At 36.4% G+C, this 20,197-nt stretch overlaps 1 long non-coding RNA gene across 1 annotated transcript; it reads right to left on the bottom strand.

Annotated features, from left to right (window-relative positions):
• Positions 1-3,473: 3,473 nt before the first annotated feature.
• LOC109029399 (uncharacterized) lies at positions 3,474-18,850 on the bottom strand. Its single transcript, XR_002008461.1, has 3 exons — positions 18,791-18,850; positions 11,172-11,295; positions 3,474-3,703 (listed from the first exon to the last, which is right to left on the bottom strand). It is a non-coding gene; the product is annotated as an uncharacterized lncRNA (long non-coding RNA).
• Between the last annotated feature and the right edge of the window lie 1,347 nt (positions 18,851-20,197).

Below are 20,197 nucleotides of genomic sequence, written 5' to 3'. Positions count from 1 at the left end.
CCTGGGTTCGCGCCTCAGCCTCCCTAGTAGCTGGGACTACAGGTGCCCGCCACCATGCCCAGCTAATTTTGTGTGTGTATATATATATATATATATATTTTAGTAGAGGCAGGCTTTCACCATGTTAGCCAGGATGGTCTCCATTTCCTGACCTCGTGATCCGCCGGCCTTGGCTTCCTAAGGTACTGGGATTACAGGCATGAGCCACTGCACCCGGCCCACATAATCTCCCTTTGATGTCTAAAAAATATGTCCACTTTGATTCATAATAGAATCATGTATATAGAAAATACAAAATTAGTCTTTCAATTAAAATTGCCTTTCATTTTTAGCCAGCTTTCTGGAAACCTTTTTTAAGGTGTAAATGTAGATATGCATGTAACACAAAAAATGTTGTTCTATTCAAAGATGCAGATCCTTCTTGCTTTGCTTCTCTGCTTAGATGCTTTGAAAACATACAGTCTATCTCAATGCTTTGAACTCTTTCTTGGAATTAAATAATTTCCATGGAAACTGGGGCTAAAGAGAACACTTGACAGCTCATTAAATAATATGCCACTTAAACAAGACTTTTTAAATTTCCCTTGTTAGATAATCAATGACTACCAGTATTTATATTCCTTAATGATGTAACTTCTCGACAAGCCTGGAAAATGATGTCTGATTAATCCACAGAGGTTCCTTCTGATATAGAATGCAAAATGTGTGCTTAAAAAGAGATCCCTTGCAGCACAGATGAGGCAGAAAAGGAATCCAAATGTTTCCAAAGCAACTCAGCCTTTTAGCCACAAAGGAAAATCCTGTACTGAGATTCCAGAATTTTTCTTTGTCTTGGTAATTTTCCAGCATGTGTTTTTACTCTTCCAAATGCCACATCAGAACCACAGATGGCAGCATGATTTAAGCAGGTTTGAGCTTCTTTGCTTTTTAATCCAAATCCTAAATTAGATGGAAGTTGATACTAATCTCCGAGCTTCCCTCACCCCTGTCTGCTCCTTCCTGCTCCTGGTTGTTTTCATCTCATTGAGCTTTCAGTTGCTTGACCCTATTTTTGTTTTTTACCAGCACAATAAAAGCACCAGAGTCTTAGTATTATCAATACCATTTCCCAGCATCTCAAGTGCTTTCTTTCTTGTTTCAATTTGTATTTTCAAATCTAAACTAATTGAGGTTATCAGAGGAATGCTGGGTAGCTGGTTTTGCCCATTTGCAAAGGTAGATGTAATGTTCATGGTAGGACTGAGCTTGAGGTTTAAAAATAAAATATTATACTTTAGGCTGTTTCTGCATCATGCAAAATATTCCTCCAATATCTAAACATTTGGCCTAGAATTTTTTTTCATTTTTCACTTTTTATCCAGAGGCTAGATTTGGTTTTGAGGTGAACTTGAACCTTGAAATGACAAATGGCATATACATTTCATATATTAAGATTTGAAGATGTTAAATTTCAACCGCTATGGAAATATTAATTCCTACCAAGATATGAATATCATACATTATTTTAAACTGTTAACTTAGTTTTATAAATCAATTTTAAAAATTGTGAATGTCTACAATGTGAAATTGTTCTGAGAATTTGGGGAATACAGAGATGAGCATAAATGGATCTGCATTCAAGTTACTGTGTATATCACTCTGTTTAACTGGTTGGCCCAAACCGAATTATTTTTATAGTACAGGCTACTTTGTTGTACAAAGATCTCTGCTGCAATGCCATTAATTCAACTTGTGTTTTGTCTGCATGCTATACCATACGATTATGGGCTTGGTTTAATAAATTAGCTCATTCAACATATATGAGCACCTACTAAGTGCCAGGCACTGTACAAGGCACTGGGGATAGAAAGTTATCTCCTTACTCTTGAGATGTATACAGTGTAGACAAGGCCATCCAAATAAATCCGTAAGTATAACGCAGTATGGAATGGGCCATGGAAGCTTGCACACGGTGTCCTGGGGCCACTGCAGGGAGGGGGGGGGGGGCCTGCACTTATATTTTTATATCTCTCTCTCCTTATGTTCCAAAGTTCAGACCTCCTTCTAACCCATTTCTCTCTAACACAGATCTCTTAGTACTGTAAAAAACTAGCCCTTGAAGAAGCACATAATCAGACAGACTTCTAAATCTGGCTCCAGCATTGACAAGCTGTGTGTCCTGAGCAAATCGTTTTTAAGTTCTCTGAGTCTGTAATTTCTCCCTCCAGCACGTGGAAATGTTGATAATGCTGCATACACTTGAAATAGGAGTGAAGGGAGATACCTAAAATGCCTAGCAAAGTGCCTGAGCATAATAAATGTGATTACTGTCCTACATACAGCTAGTTTAAATTATCTTGCTGGTCATATCTCATCTCTGGCCCTGGTAATGAGCCTGACTTATCATGGTAACAGCTAACACTTATTGAGTATTTACAGTGAACCAACCATTCTGGACGTATTGTCTCAGTCCATCCTCACAACCACCCACTGAGTAGATATACCCAGCCAAGTTATCTAACCTTATGGCTCCCATTGTGACCACCACATTGTTCATCCAGAACATTCCTGACAATAATTATGAAGCACTCTAGTCCCTCCATCACTTTCTGGATCACAAAGCTTGTTACACATTTGCATCCTGACAGATCTGAACTGTCGCATGACTGAACTTTACTACCCATTACCCCCAATTTGAGGCCTTTTGCTCCATTGGTGTTATATTGGAAAGAAGAGTTGCCAGGCACAAGGCCACAAAGAAGACCATACTGCTGGGAACAATCCACTTCCTTCTCTACACTCTTTTCTTGTTTCCATTTCAAACTGTCCCACTGGCCAAATGCTTCCCAACTGTTGCAACCAGCCTTGCAATCAGCCCATGACAAATGCTGCTGGCTGGGATAGGCACATAGAACCCCTTAACTCCTTTCTGTCTGCTATTTGAAGTTTATACTTAGCACCTCAGAAGAAGAAAACTTGCCTTTTAATTATACTATAAGGTAGAGTAAGATAAGCATCATTAAGAAAAGTACAAAATGCTTCAAGAGCACAGATCTCACAGGTTCTCAAGGCACCCACACATGCCTTCTCTCAATGTCTTTCCTTAGCCATTTGACAAGGAGTTTTAGCAAAGAGACCCTGATAAACTGCCAATAATCTCTTATTTGTTATCCACCTGTTTTGCTCACTGAAGCAGCTAGTCTATTCCCATTTCCCTTTCCTTTGGGGAAAAGCTGTAGTTTGATAAATGCTAAGCCTCTACCATGATCCTGTGCATGAAGGAAATAAAAGGCTGGCTAGAAATTGCCTGGATTCTTCAATCTGGGTCAAGCTTTGTGATAAAGCTTATGCCATAAACCAAATGTCTATTTTTGTAGTAATAATTCTTGGAAGGTAGAGGGCAGGGAGGTGGCAAACTCAGCAACTAGTCATGATCATTACAATTCAAAGATGTAAAGACCTTTCTGACCAACACACTTATCCATTCAGTTCACAGTTCCAGGTGGAGGATGTACTTGGAGGGGTCGACACTTGAGGAGTTGTGCAGACCTAGCTGTCTTCGTGGTAGCTTGACGGGACATCCATTGTTTATGTTAATAATTTATGAACCCAGTGTATTTGAAACTAAGGGAGAACTTCATATCTTATCAGTTGATATCCTCCAGTTTCAGAGTGTTGTGTTAGCCAGTTCAGAATGTGTCTACCATCAGCTTCTTGTTTTCATCTGGAAGCCAGAAGAAATTTTATTTATGTCAACATTTACCTTTGGCCAGTTTCTAGGTCAAAGTTGTTAACTTTGTCAAAAATACCAGTTCATGTCCATTTTAATTCCTTTTTAAAATGTCTTTTTAATATATCTAATGAAATAAAATCATCCACCTTTAAATTATTAGTATCACAGTATTCATTACAAGTACCTTTAGTATAAAAATGAATTATTATTATGTCCAATAATATAGATCTTACAACATGCATGTAAAAGCTTAAATATCTCCCAAGCAGATCAAGCTCATTGTGGTCAAAACCAAACCCAAAATGTGTTTTTCAACTAGTTTTTCTTGATCCATAATTTCGCTTCCTCTATCTTATTTCTTATGCTAGAAGTTTATAAATCGTCCTCACTTTTCCCTCTCTATCTCACATTCCTCACCACGACATTAATCATCAGGATCCATTGATGCAATTGTCCAAAATCTCTTCATTATAAACTTCTCACCATCCTTCCTGCCACAAGCTTGTTCAATCAGTTAAAATCATAAGACATACTAGCTGGTCCTCCCAATCCTCTTTGTCACTTGTCTAATTTATTCTCTAACCTGCAAGCAAAGTTAATCTTAGGAAATCTCAAATCTTTTATTTCACTCCCTACTTAAAATTCTTCTATGGTTTTCTCCATCACTTATGATCATCGTTTAATGTGAGCTGGTAGGCCCGGCGTGACCTGAACCCTGTCTCCTCTTTGCCTCTGCACCAGCCATTTATCCCCTCACTTTCATGTCTTGGCCACACTGATTGGCCTAAGCTCTTATCCACCTCAGGACATTTCCACACATTGTTCATTGCCTGGATCACCTTTAATTTTAACTAAGCTAACTAACTTTAATTTATCCTATAGATAACAGCTAAAATGTTGTTCATTCAGGGAATAATTTCCTCCCCATCCATCCTAACCATAAATATACTTTTAATTAGGCCCCACAGCTCTGCTTCCAAAGTATCCACAATTATTCCTTCATAGGTCAATTCACAATGGTAATAACTTGTTTAATATTTGTGTTCCTTGCTATAATGACAGCAGGTAAACTTAATCCACCAATCCAGATGTGTAAGAAATAAGGCACTGTTATGTTGTTGGTTTTTTTTCTAAATTAACTTAAATCTAATCCCTGCTTAATCAGCTTAAATCTAAATCCCACCAATCTGGAGAGAGTTTTAATCCCAGTGATTACTGGGCTCTACCTCTCCCATTTGCTTAGTGCCATGAAAAATCTGAGTGGTATGTCTTATTCTGTCCTAAAGCACTGCACTACAGAGGTCCATCCTGTTCGTGGTTCTCACTGGTTACTTCAGAGAAGCCCATTTTCCATTCTCATATGGTCTTTTCTAGCACCTATCAGCTCTGTACTATGCTTGGGGTCTGGGAATGTTCACTGGGAGTGGGAATTCCATGGCTTGAGAGCAGCCTCTCTGGATGTACTTCCAGTTTGCCATTGCCCAAAGATGCTGCCAAGGAAACAGGGCAGGGCTATTCTACTTGTGGGCCCAGCAGCCTCTGCCCCCACCCCAGTCTGAAGCCTCTCCAACCTTCCTTGGTGACCCTGAAGATGACACTCTTATTCTTGCTTCTCCACTTGCAGTGAGTACAGTCTTTTGGAAAAGCAGAAAGTTTGCTTTCAAAAAGTTTCTACCTTCCATTCTGCAAACATCTTTGAAGCAAAAAACAAAAGTTATCTGCTTAAACTAAGAAGGAACAGAAAAATACAGCAGAAAAAAAACAAATGAATGTCTAGAGACAATTCATGTGGGCAGAACTTGCTCATATAATGTGCCCAACATATATGCATATTGAAAGAATGACTGGATTTGAATTAACTCACAATCCTATTAGTGTGTTTTACATGTCTTTGCATGTGTTGACAGGCCTGCATAAATGAATAGAGAATTTTATAGAGAAGGAGAAAGAGAAACATGACCTGATATTTATGGCCAGCAGAAGAGCAGCCTTTCTGCTTTTTGTTCTGCCTATCATATGACCACATCTAGCTTTAGCTCCATGTCAGCTGTGTACTGCAGACACCACCACCATCGGCTTGGCAAAATAAGAGAAAAATAAATATTCTCTCCATATGACATGAATCCCAGTATGCCTTTTCCACAGGCTAATAATAGTCTGTCTTCCCCTATAAGGTGGACAGGGAGTGTAAATGATTGATTGCAAGGTAGAACAAGACTGTATTTGACCTTTTACCACATGTGAAGTAGAATTGAGAGTTTTAGGTACACTCAGAGTTTAAATCAAGCAAGCTCTAATAGAATCACACACTACAGTGTTTAGATAACCTTCCTTTCGAATAGAAAAAATATTTCCACTTCTCCATTCCAAAGCTGAGCTACATTTTGAAAAATGAGAGATCTATTAGCCTTCTTTATAAAGGGGAAAGAGGAAGAGAAAAAGGTTTTCGGCTAGATTTCATCTTATTTTTGCAGGAGACAACCAGCAATTGTGCTGTGCTTACAGAAATTTCATGCGACTCTCTAAGGCTACATATTGTCTAATATATGGTTGATACTTAAGAATATCAAATAAAAAACACCACTTCCTAGGAACTGGGCTCTCTTTCAACTTGAATATTTGGATTTTGCAAAATGTATTTATACCTCCCGGCGCTGAAGTCGATCTGGACTTTGGCAAGTTACCTGTCCTATGGAACTGGCTCTTTTAAGAACAAGCCCCTGGCTCCAGGAAGCACATTTGCTCAAATGTAAGCGGGCTGCAATTCAAGCAATTTGCTCCCTAACCACCTTGTAACAATCTTGTTTCTGATTCTGTGTTCCTTCTCCAGCTCCCCTCCTGCTTTGGCCCTGAAGATTGAAGGACCATTTTATCTGCACTTCAGAAATCCTTTTCATATCCTATTTCTGGCTGGGATGCTGCCTCCTAGACCACTAATTCCATGGACCGTTCATCTGTTAAAGCATTCTCCATCTTGCAACAGACTCATATTTGGCTTTCACAGATACCTCTGACCACTCATGGCCCCATTTTAAATGAGCCTTAGCCCCATTCCTAAACTGCCTGGATCAGGTTGCTTCATCTCAGAATTTGAATCTTTATCAAAGAATTCTGGTGTTGTATTTCCAGTTGTAAAAGAATCCCAGGATAGCAAGACACAAGACTTGCGCAACATAGATACCCAGGCCATCATTCCTATCTAATTCATTTCAAACGTTGGGAAAGCTAAGTTCTTAAACCAAGATATTCAGCCTTCTTTAAGCAGACTCCTTCATTTAATAGTTGAGGTAGCGAAGTATCATTCTTTTGCGGCACAAACTCCAAAGACCAGCAGGAAAAAATGCTGATATCCTTTTATTCTAAGGATATAGAATACAGGTTATTTAGGTGCTCAGCGAGACATATGCATCCAGAAGCATTAGATTTAATGACACAGTCAACACACAGAGGTACATCTCCACTCTCCTCAACATAAGGAAGCATGCTTTCTGGTGTTATAGAAGCTGTTTCTTGACACATTACTGCAGGGAAATGCCCCTGAATTGCAGCTACCAAGTGAAAGCCACATCACATAAGCTATCTGACAAATGAGGAGAAAATCAGGTCACAGAGCATTATTGGAGAGAAAAATAACATCAAAGTACTCAACCATAAAATTATAGCTGAGAATGCTGTCATAAGTCAGCACCTCTAATGGAAACAGCAAGGCTAGCAATTGTTGCTCAGGTACCTAAGAGGCAATGTTCTACAAGAGTGATGGTCACCCAGAACATCAGTGCTCTCTTTCACTTGGCTGGTCCCCAGCCTCACCTTCTTCTACCCAATTTGGACCACCTGACCCCACCTTTAGCTTCAGGACTGTTACATCATCAGAAACCAAGCCTAGACTCAGCAATGAGGACTTTAAGAAATTCGTGAGCAATATTTGGATGTGACACTCATTCCAGGCCTGACCTCACTTCATAAGATGCACATTCATAATTGTATCTGGATATTTTTCTTCTGCTCACTCAAATTGTACAGTCTGGATTTTGAAACCAGATGGGTTTCAGTTTTTTCACTGAGGAAATTGTAATATCTGAGTTCTTGCCTATAAAGTGGAGATAAAATATTTACTTGCAGAGTTGTTATGAGCATTCACTGAGATGATAAATGTGAATGGGTCTAGCATAGGGTCTAACACATGGTAAGTGCTAAGCTTGCTGCTTTTTAAAATTCCCATACTACAATTCTTGAGTTTCTTTTTCTGCTTTCAGTCTGATGTCTTACTTGTTGACATTATCAATGGCTCATCTCAAAAATTATAGTTTTAATTTTTTTAATTTTACTTCTAAAATTATTTTTAATTTTAATTAAGTATATATTCTTCTAGATGTGCAGTCTAATACAGTAGCCACTAGACACATGTGGCTATTTAAATATAAATTTTAATTACTTATTTTAAATAATATTTAAAAATTCAGTTCCTCCATTGTACTAGCCACATTTCAAGTGCCCAGCGGCCATGTGTGGCCAGTGGCTATTATATTGGATAAAACAAATACAGAATATTGTCATCATGGCAAAAGTTCTGTTTGACAGCTCTGGAAGGGACAAAATCTAAGGAATTTGCTAATATACGCTATTACTTTTCTCTGAACATTTAGTTACCTTTTCCTTAATGTATCAACAAATGAGACAGGAAGTTCTAGCCAGAGCAATCAGGCAAGAGAAAGAAATAAAAGGCATTCAATAGGAAAAGAAAAAGTCAACTATCTGTCTTCACTAATGGTATTATTCTATATCTAGACAACCCCAAAGATTCTGCCAAAAGGCTACTTGAACTGGTAAATTATTTTAGTACAATTTCAGAGTACAAAAGCTATGTAACATATCTATACACCAATAATGTCCAGGTTCAAAGTCAAATCAAAAACATGATCACATTTACAATAACCACAAAGAAAATGAAATACCTAGGAATACAACTAACCAAGGAAGTGAAAGATCTCTATAAGGAGAACTACAAAACACTGCTGAAAGAAATCAGAGATGATACAAATAAATGGAAAAGCATTCCATGCTCATCAATGTCATTAAAATGGTAATACTGCACAAAACAACACTGGAGAGAGATTTAGTGATTTAACACTATTCTTATCAAATTACCAATGTCATTCCTGATAGAATTAGAAAAAACTATTCTAAAATCTATATGGAACCAAAAAAAAAAAAAGCCCCAATAGCCAAAGCAATCCTAAGCAAAATGTACAAAGCCAGAGGCATCACACTACTTGACTTCAAACTACACTATAATGATATAATAACCAGAATAGCATGGTATTGGTACAAAAACAGACACATAAACCAGTGGAACACAACAGAAAACTTAGAAATAAAGCCATACACTTACAACCATCTGATCTTTAATAAGGCAAACAAAAACAAGCAATGGGAAAAGTCCTCATTATTCAACAGTGATGAAATAACTGGCTAGTCATATGTAGAAGAATGAAACTGGACATTTAACTTTTACTATATACAAAAATTAACTACAGATGGTTAAAGTTTTAAGTGTAAGACACCAAATTATAAAAATCCTAGAAGAAAACCTAGGAAATACCCTTCTGAACATCAGTCTTGGCAAATAATTTTTGGTTAAGTTACCAAAAGCAATAGCAATAAAAACAATAATTGACAAGTGGAATCCAATTAAACTTAAGAGATTCTGAACAGCAAAATAAACTATCAATAGAGTAAACAGACAACCTACAGAATGGGAGAAAATATTTGCAAACTATGCATCTAACAACAGTCTAAGATCCAGAATCTATAGGAACTTAAACAAAAAACAAATAACCCCATTTTTCACAAATGGGTGAAGGACATGAACAGACACTACTCAAAAGAAGATATATACAAGTGGCCAACAAACATGAAAAAATGCTCATTCTCACTAATCATCAGAGAAGTGTAAATCAAAACCACAATGAGTTACCATCTCATACCAGTCGAAATGTCTATTATCAAAAAGTCAAAAAACAACAGATGCTAGTGAGCTTGTAGAGAAAAGGGAATGTTTATACCATTGGTGGGATTGTAAATTAGTTCAGCCATTGTGGAAAACAGTTTAGAGATTTCTCAAAGAGCTTAAAACAGAGCTACCATTCGACCCAGCAATCTCATTACTGAGATATACCCAAAGGAAAATAGATCATTATGCCAAAAAGACACATGCACTCTTATGTTCATCAATGCACTATTTATAATAGCAAAGACATAGAATCAACCTAGGTGTCCAACAATGGTGGATTGGATAAAGAAAATGTGGTACATGTACACCATGGAATATTATGCAGCCATAAAAAGGAATGAAATCATTTCCTTTGCAGCACCATGGATGGAGCTAAAGGCCATAATCCTAAGCGAACTAATGCAGGAACGGAAAACCAAATACTACATGTTCTCACTTACAAGCGGGAGCTAAACATTGAGCACACATGAACATAAACATGGGAATAACAAACACTATAGACTACTAAAGAGGGGAGAGACAGAGGGAGGCATGGGTTGAAAAACTACCTATTGGGTACTATGCTCACTACTTGAGTGCAATATACCCACATAACAAACCTGCACACGTACCCCCTGTATCTAAAATAAAAGTTGGATTTCTTAAAATGAGGCAGATGGTCCAGAGGCCATCTGCTTCTACAACTCACGTTTTTAAACTAAAAATTGTTCATACTTCCTGTGGTCATAAGAATAACAAAATTTTCAGTTTTCAGTCTTCTATTCTCAGTTTAGGAAACCAGTGTATAAGAGGAATTAACCTGGGACTTAACCGACCTTTAGAAATGTAAATCACATTCAATATCCTTGGAAGATTTTCAAATATTTCCCCTCAAAAATTTAAGAGTGAACTAAATCTTCCCAAAGATTGGGTCTCAAAAGAGTGCCAATGTCTGATACTTTAGGTCCGATTTAATAGAATCCATATTGACTCAGAATACATCTCTCTTTGTTCCAAACTATTTAAATTATATGATTCTTTGATACTTTGAAGTGAAGCAGAGTAGACAAAGCACTCACAGGTTTCCCAACTTTTACTGCTGGTATCTTTCTGTTGCTACCTCCAAAAGGTCATGTACTGACCTTCAAAAAATCTTTCCCTTTTACTTCTCTGGGAACCCTTTCTCCAGAGCAGTCGCCAGCTTAGAGTGCAAATCTACCCCATTTAATGGAGAAGATGGTGTGGCATGAAATATAATATTTGCCGTTATTCACTATTAGTTCATTCAATCAGCAAATATTATTGAGTACCTTATATATACCAGACCCTTGGCTAAATGCTGGGGATATGGCGATAAACAAAATAAACATGACCCTTCTTCTATGGTGCTTAGGGATGAATATAATAGCTCAATTTGACTTAGATGAATAAAATTATATGACATTTTAAGTTGTTTTATTTTCTTACCTTCAGACTAACTGATTTGTTCTTCTGTAGCCATGTTCAGAGGAAGGAACACTGTTCTACAAGCATCTTCATATTCAAGTTGAAATTAGATTCTCCAAAGCCACCCAATCCTGATCTTACTTAACTAGACACCAATTTGGGCTAAGTCACCAAGATGGCAAATATCTCATAAACTATCAGTGATTAATTGGTATAGTTATCTGAATTATTCCGAGAAGCTGTACTGAGAAGGACACTGAGGCTACATTTAGTGAGACTGGAGAAAAGTATTGTGGTCTATTAGCAATATCTTGCCATGAGCTCAATAAATTAGAGTATGACAAATATGCTCAGTTATTTGCATTACCTGGGGGGAAACTCAGAGGTGATGTGGAGAGGTGTAATTCCAGATTAGGAAAGCAGGCAAGGGCCAAGACATAGAAGCATGGAAAAGTATGACTTGTTCCCCAAAAGGCAAGTGGTCCAGGTGAATGGAATGCAGGATGGGTGGAGATATGAGAAAAGGGCCAGCAAGGATGTGCGGGCCCAGACTATGGATGACCTTGAATGCCCGGCATCAAGTTTAGATGATTTGTCTGTGAAATTCTCATGTGGTTACCAATCTTTGGTGATTCCCAATCTGAATCAAAGTCACATTCTTTCTGCTATTGGTTTTTCTATAATAAAAAGCTCTCTTTCTCCTCTAAACTTCCTTCTAACCAAGGCATCTGTTCACACATAAATTATCTCATTATCATTAAAGTTAACATTCTTAAAATTCAACTCTAAATTGGATGGGCTCTATATTTACAGAGAACTAAATTTCAGAATAACCAATAAAACAAGGTCAGTTATGTAATTAGATTGCTGACATAAAGTCCTACCCAAGCTGTTTATGAGAACTATGTTAAGATAGATACATATAGCTCAGCATGTGTTTTTCTTACTCAAAGTAAAGATGAATATATATTTAGTGCACAAAGGATAGAATAATAAAACTATACTATAAAATCCTGTTCCTTCCAAATGTTTAATTTCTAGTTTCTATGACATAAATGCCTAAATATTCCCTGAATGATTATGCAAAAATAAAATAAAATCTTTTTCCCCCAACAACGTATCTATGTATATGTGTGTGTACATGTGTGTATGTGTGTGCAGGCTAAAGATAAGACAGTAGAAACTAGCTATGAAATTACCAGTGAACAATCTACTGCAACATCTAACATAACATTCTTATAACTGTAAAATTACTTAATGTACTAAAGAGTTAAGTTATATAATGCCTACAATTTATATAGTGGAGGTCTCTTCATCTTTTAAAAGGTATACACTGTATGAAGAGGATAATAGTACTTATAGATTTCAAATTGAAAGGCAAATGAAAAAAGAGACTCATGGAAAAAATAATGGCTCAAATGTATTCTGTCAAAGAATATTCTCAGGATAGAGAATGCAGTCGAAAGAACTGAATATTTGTCTATCTCTGCCCCCTTGTGGTGGTATGTGCCTCTCAGGTAAGATAAGCAAATTTTTGCAGAAGGAAATCAAACACTTCAGGTTTGAAAACAGACATAAGAAAGAGTAAAAATAGAAGTAAATTATTATATTTAACACAGAACAGAATAATTTTACTTCCATCGGTGTGTGTATACTAAATAAAATATCTGTGGTTAAATTTTAAGAGCTACTGGACCAGAATAGTTATAAATGTGAAATGCTAAATTAGCCTGAGACAGAAACAAACAGCAAAATTATGGTTAATTTTTATTTTAGATCTTCAAAGTGTTGTAGTGGTAATTATATAGAGAGATGTTTTACTCAGAAACTATGTAGGATTATATGATATATGTCATTCAACCACAACGATGAATGTGTATTGAAGACCTTCTATATGATGGGCACTTGATTAGATCTCAGGGAAAAAAAAGTCAATACAGTCCTTGACCTCACGGATTCTATGCTTTATGAGGAAAAGAAGACAAGCTACAGATAATCACAATAAAAAATTACAATCTCAAGGTAATGTGTGAAGGAACAGAATATGGTTCTCTTATATATAACTAATATATTTATTATTCTATTAATAATATTAAATAAATATTAATATATTTATTTATTAGAGCTAATAAAAGACATAGATGTAGCGTGGGAGGCTAAAATGAAGGAAAGAGTGAGAGAGGCTGTGAATATATGGGAATTGTCTGTAGTTTCTGCTCAATTATGCTGTGAACCTAAAGCTGCTCTAAAAAATAAAGTCTATTTTTAATCAAGGAAGAAAAGCAAGAGGGAAAAAGAGGCACAGCGTGCTGGGATAGGCAGGAGGAGGGGTGCACTAGAAGGTATACAAACAAAGCTCTGGGCAAACAGTGGCAGAGCACATTCCAGGGCCTTACAGTCAGTGCCTGGAGCCCAGAGAGGGAGAAAGGTGTCCCAGGAGCATGGAAAGGTGTTCAAAAGCCAAAGCTTGCACAACCATCTAGGTCATATAATGAATTTAGGTCTTTAGGAGTAATAGGGAACTACTGAAAGGTTTCAAAGAGTAGGGCAATATAATCTGTATTTTAGAAATATATTTTAAATATTTTAAAATAAAATCTTAAATGAGGATAAGAGAAGACCAAATAATATACTACTTTAATTAAATGTCTGATATGGTGGCTCTGTGTCCCCACTCAAATTTCATCTTGTAGCTCCCATGATTCCCACATGCTGTGGGAGGTACCCAGTGGGAGATAATTGAATCATAGGAGTGTGTGTTTCCTGTGCTGTTCTCGTGATAGTGACTAGGTCTCACGAGATCTGATGGTTTTAAAAATGGGAGTCTTCCCACACAAGCTCTCTCTCTTTGCCTGTTGCCATCCATGTAAGATGTGACTTGCTCCTCCTTCCCTTCTGTCATGATTGTGAGGCTTCCCCAACACGTGGAACTGTTGAGTTCTCTATTAAACCTCTTTCCTTTGTAAATTGCCCAGTCTTCACTATGTCTTTATCAGCAGCGTGAAAACAGACTAATACAATGTCGGTTCATACATGTAGTGAATGCTTACTAGGTGACAACCTTTGTTCTAAGCTTTACAGTTTAAAAATGTAATGTTCCCAATTCCATAATGTAGACAATAGACTATTATAGGAGTTTCAACAAAACTTGGACTAGAACCAGGGTAATGGAAATGAATGGACATTTGAAAAACGTCTAGAATAACCAGTGACGGGTAGATTCCTTGTTTCTGGCTTATGCTACTGGATGGATGGTGGCCATATCCTAAAAAGAGAATTCTATGGCTCACGCCTGTAATCCCAGAACTTTGGGATGCCAAGATGGGTGGATCATTTGAGGTCAGGAGTTTGAGACCAGCCTGGCCAATATGGTGAAACCCCATATCTACTAAAAATAGAAAAATTAGCTGGGCGTGGTAGCAGGTGCCTGTACTCCCAGCTACTCGGAGGCTGAGGCAGGAGAATCTCTTGAACCCAGAGGTAGAGGTTGCAATGAGCTGAGATCGTACCAATGCACTCCAGCCTGGGCAATAGAGCGTGACTCTGTCTCAAAAAAAAAAAAAAAGGAATGCTAAAAGGAACAAAAGTTTGGAGAATTCAGATAGCAGGTACCAGAAGAGAAGAATATACCTACATTCAGTCTTGGAAACACTGAATTTGAAGAATTTCTGAGACACCTAAGAGCAGATAGATATGGGCCAGGTCGAGGAGAGAAGAAAACGTCAAGTCAGAGCAGCTTAAGAAACCTTGGTTAAAAAAGAATAAATGGCTATCACTTAAGAAGACTGCTGATCATCTCAGGGGGAAGAGAAACTTCAATTTCACAGAAGAAGTTATGGAAACTGGAGAAGTTGGGAGTTTGGGAAATTTGCTGGTGGAAAATAAGCAGCGAAAAATCACTAAAAATCAGTTCACCACATGGCTTATTTCCTAAAAACCAACCCATCAAACATAGTGACTTAATAAAAATAATCTTATAAATTTTAAGAGAAATATTTTGATTTGATGACTGAATATAAAACAGTACATATGTCATAAGTAAAATTTTAAGTTTCATGTAGAAATTACTCATTTATACTGATTTTTATTCCTTTTAAAATTTCATTTTTTATTGAGCCAACCTTTTAGCATTCATCTGTTTTCATTTACAGTATTTTTAATCTATTTATGTTTTATCCATTTTTTTGTATCTTTTTCATTTGGTCCATTGTGGTCTTTTTTTTCTTTTTCTATGTGCTTTCATAGAGAATCATTTGCAAATTACTGCCAACCAAGTCAAGATACCTTAATTGTTCCTTGATAAAAATCACATTTTTAGTTTCATGTGAGATGTGATGGTTTAAATTAATTCTGATTCTTTTGAATGAATTTAAATTTTAATTCTAAATTTTATTTAATTAAAATTTTTCTTTCATTAAACTTCAATTTAAAATTCTGATTTATTTTAGTGCCTGTGAATTTAAATTTAAAGTTCAATCTCCTAATTAAAGTTTAATTTCATCTTAAACTATAAATGCTAGAGATATAAAAGGAAAGCTGGTATGCCATTTGAGGAAGTAGCAGAAGAATAAGGAAAATGCATAAAGTTTACCAAAATAGGAAACGACATTCAGAGATAACTGAAACTATATCTGAGGTAGACAAGAAGTCTCATTACATGTAAAATAACCCCCTCAAAAAAAAAACTGAAAAACAGCTTTTCCTTTGAGAAATTTTAAAAATAAATACTGATTCTTTAGCATTTACAGATTTTTTTGGCCAGGTTCTCAGGTTGGGTTTAACCTTAAAAAGTTAATATCCAGAAAATCATATTTCATTATTGGGTACCAAATTTAAACATCCTAATCACTTTATTACAACTATTTGGGATGAATTGATAAATCTGGTAAATTTGGTGAATCTGTTCATTTGGCAAATGACCATTCAGTGAACTGGTCCTTTAGCAGATATATTTTTAAATTAGGAAGGATCCAATTCACTGTCATAAAAACCAGCTTTCCTTTCTCAAGGCTCTCACAGTCTAGAAGGGGAGATGAATAGGCAAAGGCTTAGAAACTTTTTATAAATATTTAGAAAGGAGCCAAGTGCAGAGCTCTATAGTAGCATAGGAGGCAGGGTAGGTGAGCAGCCAGCTTGACCTCAGGAAACACTTCCCAAGATTCACACTGGCAATGATAATATAGTTATTATTGAAAGAGTTTTCCAACCCAAAAAGGAAGAAAAAGACATCATTTCTCAAAGCATGAAAGGGCATGCTATTTTCTGAGAATGGCAAATAATGTTGCATCAGCTTCTGATGCACAGAAGGCATGAATAATGGCAATTGGTAGTAAATGATGATTGAAAAGAAAAGCCTATCACATGCATTTAGGAAGTATATTTAGGAAATACAATTTTACATTAATTAACAAGACTTAGAACTTGATTGCATTTAGGGGATGAATGAAAAAGCAGATCCCAAGATGATGTGCAATTTCTAATTTGGACAAATAGACAAATTCCTGAGACAGAGGAGCTCAGAGCGACAAATGTTAGAAGGAAAGATTTTAGAGGGAGAGATTATAAGTACAATTTTAGATACGTTAAATTTGAGGTGCTTATGTGGGATCTAAATTTAGAATCTCAATTTGAAATTGATGAAATGAATATGGAATTCAAAAGACGTGTAGATGAGATTTTTTTTAAAACTAGGAATTAGTAGCATATATAGCAATTGAAACTGTAGGAGTAAATGATATTATAAGCAGAATATTTAATGTAAAAAAAAAAAGAAAATTTTAGGGATAGAACCGTGAGGGACACTAGCATTCAAGGAACTGTCAGAAGAAAGAGTCCCCAAAGTTAGACTGAGAAAGAGTGGCTAGAAAAGTAGTGTGGTATGTAACAAACTCTCCTCTAGTGTTTTGGGGAAGAGAGAGTGGTACAGAACTAAATATTTCAGAAAGGTTGAATGATAATCCAAACCAGGAAGCCTCCACTGGATGTGTTACTGGAAAATAGAGGCATTTCATTGGAGTGGTGAGAGCAGAGGGCTTAAAGAGTGAAGGTGAGGAAGTTGAGACAGAAAATGAAGATAATGAAGAAGGAAGCCAAGTTTCATGGAATGGTTTTTCTCAAGATTGTAGGGATATGTGCACATTTAAATGCAGATAAAAAGTGAAAAGAGAATGAGAGAGTTTGAAGATATACTTGCGTTTTGAGCAAACTGCTTAATTTTTCTCCTCCCAATTCTTTAATCTGAAATATGGGGATATAAAACAATGCCTACATCATGAGATCTAATTGTATAATCCATGCAGCGCTTTGCATATTACCTGGTATATGCTAATCACTTAATAAATACTGGCTAATATTAAATAGCAGAAAGAATAGTATTGGAACAGGAGTAAGGGAAGAGAATGTGGATTTGGATCCATGTCTGTGTGTAGATTCAGCATTGGGAGATGTACAGAGTTTCAATCTCATAACCACTATCTCTGTGTCAAGAAAGGGGTAGTGGATGCAGAAGTTTCTGAAGGGAATTAAAAGGATTGTATTTGTCATATCTATATGAAGAAGGAAGGAACGGAATAGACTAAAATTTATCATATCTTTTATGAGTCATGCATTAAAATAAGTGCTTTGTTTATATTATCTCATTTAGTTCTCAAAGTAAAGTAGTTATTATTTCCATTTCACAGGTACACAAACTGAAGTTTCTGTATCAAAGTATTCTGTGGTAACAACGGACTCAAACAATGACTCAACATGGAATGAGTTTATTTCTTGCTCTCCAAACAGTCTAGGAGAGTAACAGGGCTCTTTCTCCATAGTCACTGAAGAACTCAAGTCGATAAAATGCTCTGCCACTTTCAACAATATGGCTTCCAAGCTTGGCACAGTCTTCTCCAGCCAAGCGGAAACTAGGAAGGGTTTTTTTTTTTTTAATCTTCGTTGTTGTATTTGGCTTATTTGTTTGTTTGTTGGCCAGAAAAATGATATGGGCCAGACATGGAAGAAATACCCATAAGTTCTGTTCATATTCTGTGGCTAGAAATGAGCCACATGCTACAGGTAACAGTCTCTGCCAGTTTGTTTATTTGTTTGAGGAAGCTTGAGAGCAGGGAAGAAGATTAGGAGTTTATTTTAGAAACATTGCATTAAAGTTTATATGTTCAAGTGGAATATTACCTACAGAGGTACAGCTTAAGAGAGAACCTCAATGGTGTTTTGAGGAGAACCCTGAGGTGTAAAGCAAATAAGACCATCAAGCACTGAAATAAGTAAGGTTGCCGAAAAAGATATTATAGTAGCCATAGAATTGCAACATTTCCACAGACAGCACTAAGAGATTCCCTACCTACTACTTAAAATTTAGTAAGGATAAAATGGGAAAATAGGCCCCAAAATTGTTAAGCAAATACACTAAATTACCCTTCCAAAAACTACAGTAAAGAAAGAAGAAGTAAGAATGGGTAATAATTGATAATACTGTGTGGTTTTCTTCAATCTTCTTTTATTTTCTATCAGCAAAAGCATTTGCTATGCAACTAAATGACATGTAGTAAATGAGACAATATTGCTCAAACTTATGTGGGCTATTTAGTAACCAAAAAAAAATTATTGATGCTGCTGGCAACAAGTTGATAATCTATACTTACTTTTTCTATTGTGTGTGAATCATTTTTCTAATACATGTTCATGCCATATCTCTGTTAACTCTGTAAGCAAAAATGTAAAGCAAGTTAACAAACATTCCAACAAACAAAACTCATAGCCTTAATGGGAATAATGCGCAACCCAACAAAATCATACAATTCTTGTAGAACAAACTCTTCCATGAATATCAGATATAGTAAAAAGAGCAAAAGATCTAGATTCTTGCTCTAGCCATGTAAATATCTGAATAATTTGAGTAAAGTCACTTTTCTTTGAAGGGCTTCCATTCTTCCATCAGTAAAATGACTCAAGTTGAAACTAGATTAGATTTAATTTACCAAACATTTATTGAACATCTATTGTTAAACCCTGTGCCAAGTACTGGGGGTATAGAGATATTTATGATACAATCCCTGTGTTAAGCTTTTCAACAAAAGTTATTTCTTTCCTGGGCATATGGATAACTAAACTTTCACTCTTACTGTCAAAAGATAAAACCCTATCATTAGTTCTGCTCAATGAAATGTGAACAGCACATGTCTGCGTAGTCCACACTGAGCCAGTAGAAGCCCCTACTCACTTTCTACTCCTTCTGCCATGGAAATATAAGAACAGCCCTTGTATTGAGAAGGTAGAGCCTCAAGTTTGAGGTTGCCTAGATCCCTGAGTCACTGAACAGACGAACACACAGCTGTCCTTGAGAGTTGCCCAGATCTGCGACAGATTCTTGCATGAGTGAGATGTAAACTTTTTTTCTGATAACTAGCATTAACTGCAATAGAGCCTATCACATCTTGACAAAAGAGGCTAGTTAGGAGGCAGACATATGCAAGGTGGTATGCATTTCACTATGGGAAAAATAAAGTGCATTTAGCAGAGAAAATGAAAAGTAATCCATTATTTCTAAAGATGTCGGGGAAGGTATCATAAATTTAGAATGAGTGTGGCAGTTTAACGAAGCAACTGGAATATAACATTGAGACACAAGAAAGACAGTCAAGGATGGAACCTTCGGGTACACTAACATCTAAGATTTAGATAAAGGCAAGTTAATAAAGAAAACTGAAAAGAGAAGACAAAGGAGCAGAAAGAAATGGTATTCTGGAAACCCAGAAAGGAAAACATTCCAAGAGGAGTCAGAAATTGTCTGTAATGTCAATTGTTGGGAAGTCATGATCTGAAAAGAGACCACTGGATTCAAAATTATGAAAACTTTAAAGATGATATGCAGACTCTAGTGAATGGGAGACAAAAACGTGGCAAAATATGCTTATAGTAAACACACGATAGCATTTACCAAAGTGTGTTTTGGAAAACATTTACTGCACAAAATTCTCCCCAAAAAGATGGAGGGAGTTGACTGCCGAATATATTTGAGACATGCTGCTGCATACTATATACCTATAAGG

The sequence above is a fragment of the Gorilla gorilla genome, chromosome 1, assembly GCF_029281585.2.
Source record: "Gorilla gorilla gorilla isolate KB3781 chromosome 1, NHGRI_mGorGor1-v2.1_pri, whole genome shotgun sequence".
In the NCBI taxonomy this organism is placed as follows: Eukaryota; Metazoa; Chordata; class Mammalia; order Primates; family Hominidae; genus Gorilla; species Gorilla gorilla.
Note: the sequence above shows the minus strand (reverse complement) of the source record. Positions and strands in the feature narration are given on the sequence as shown.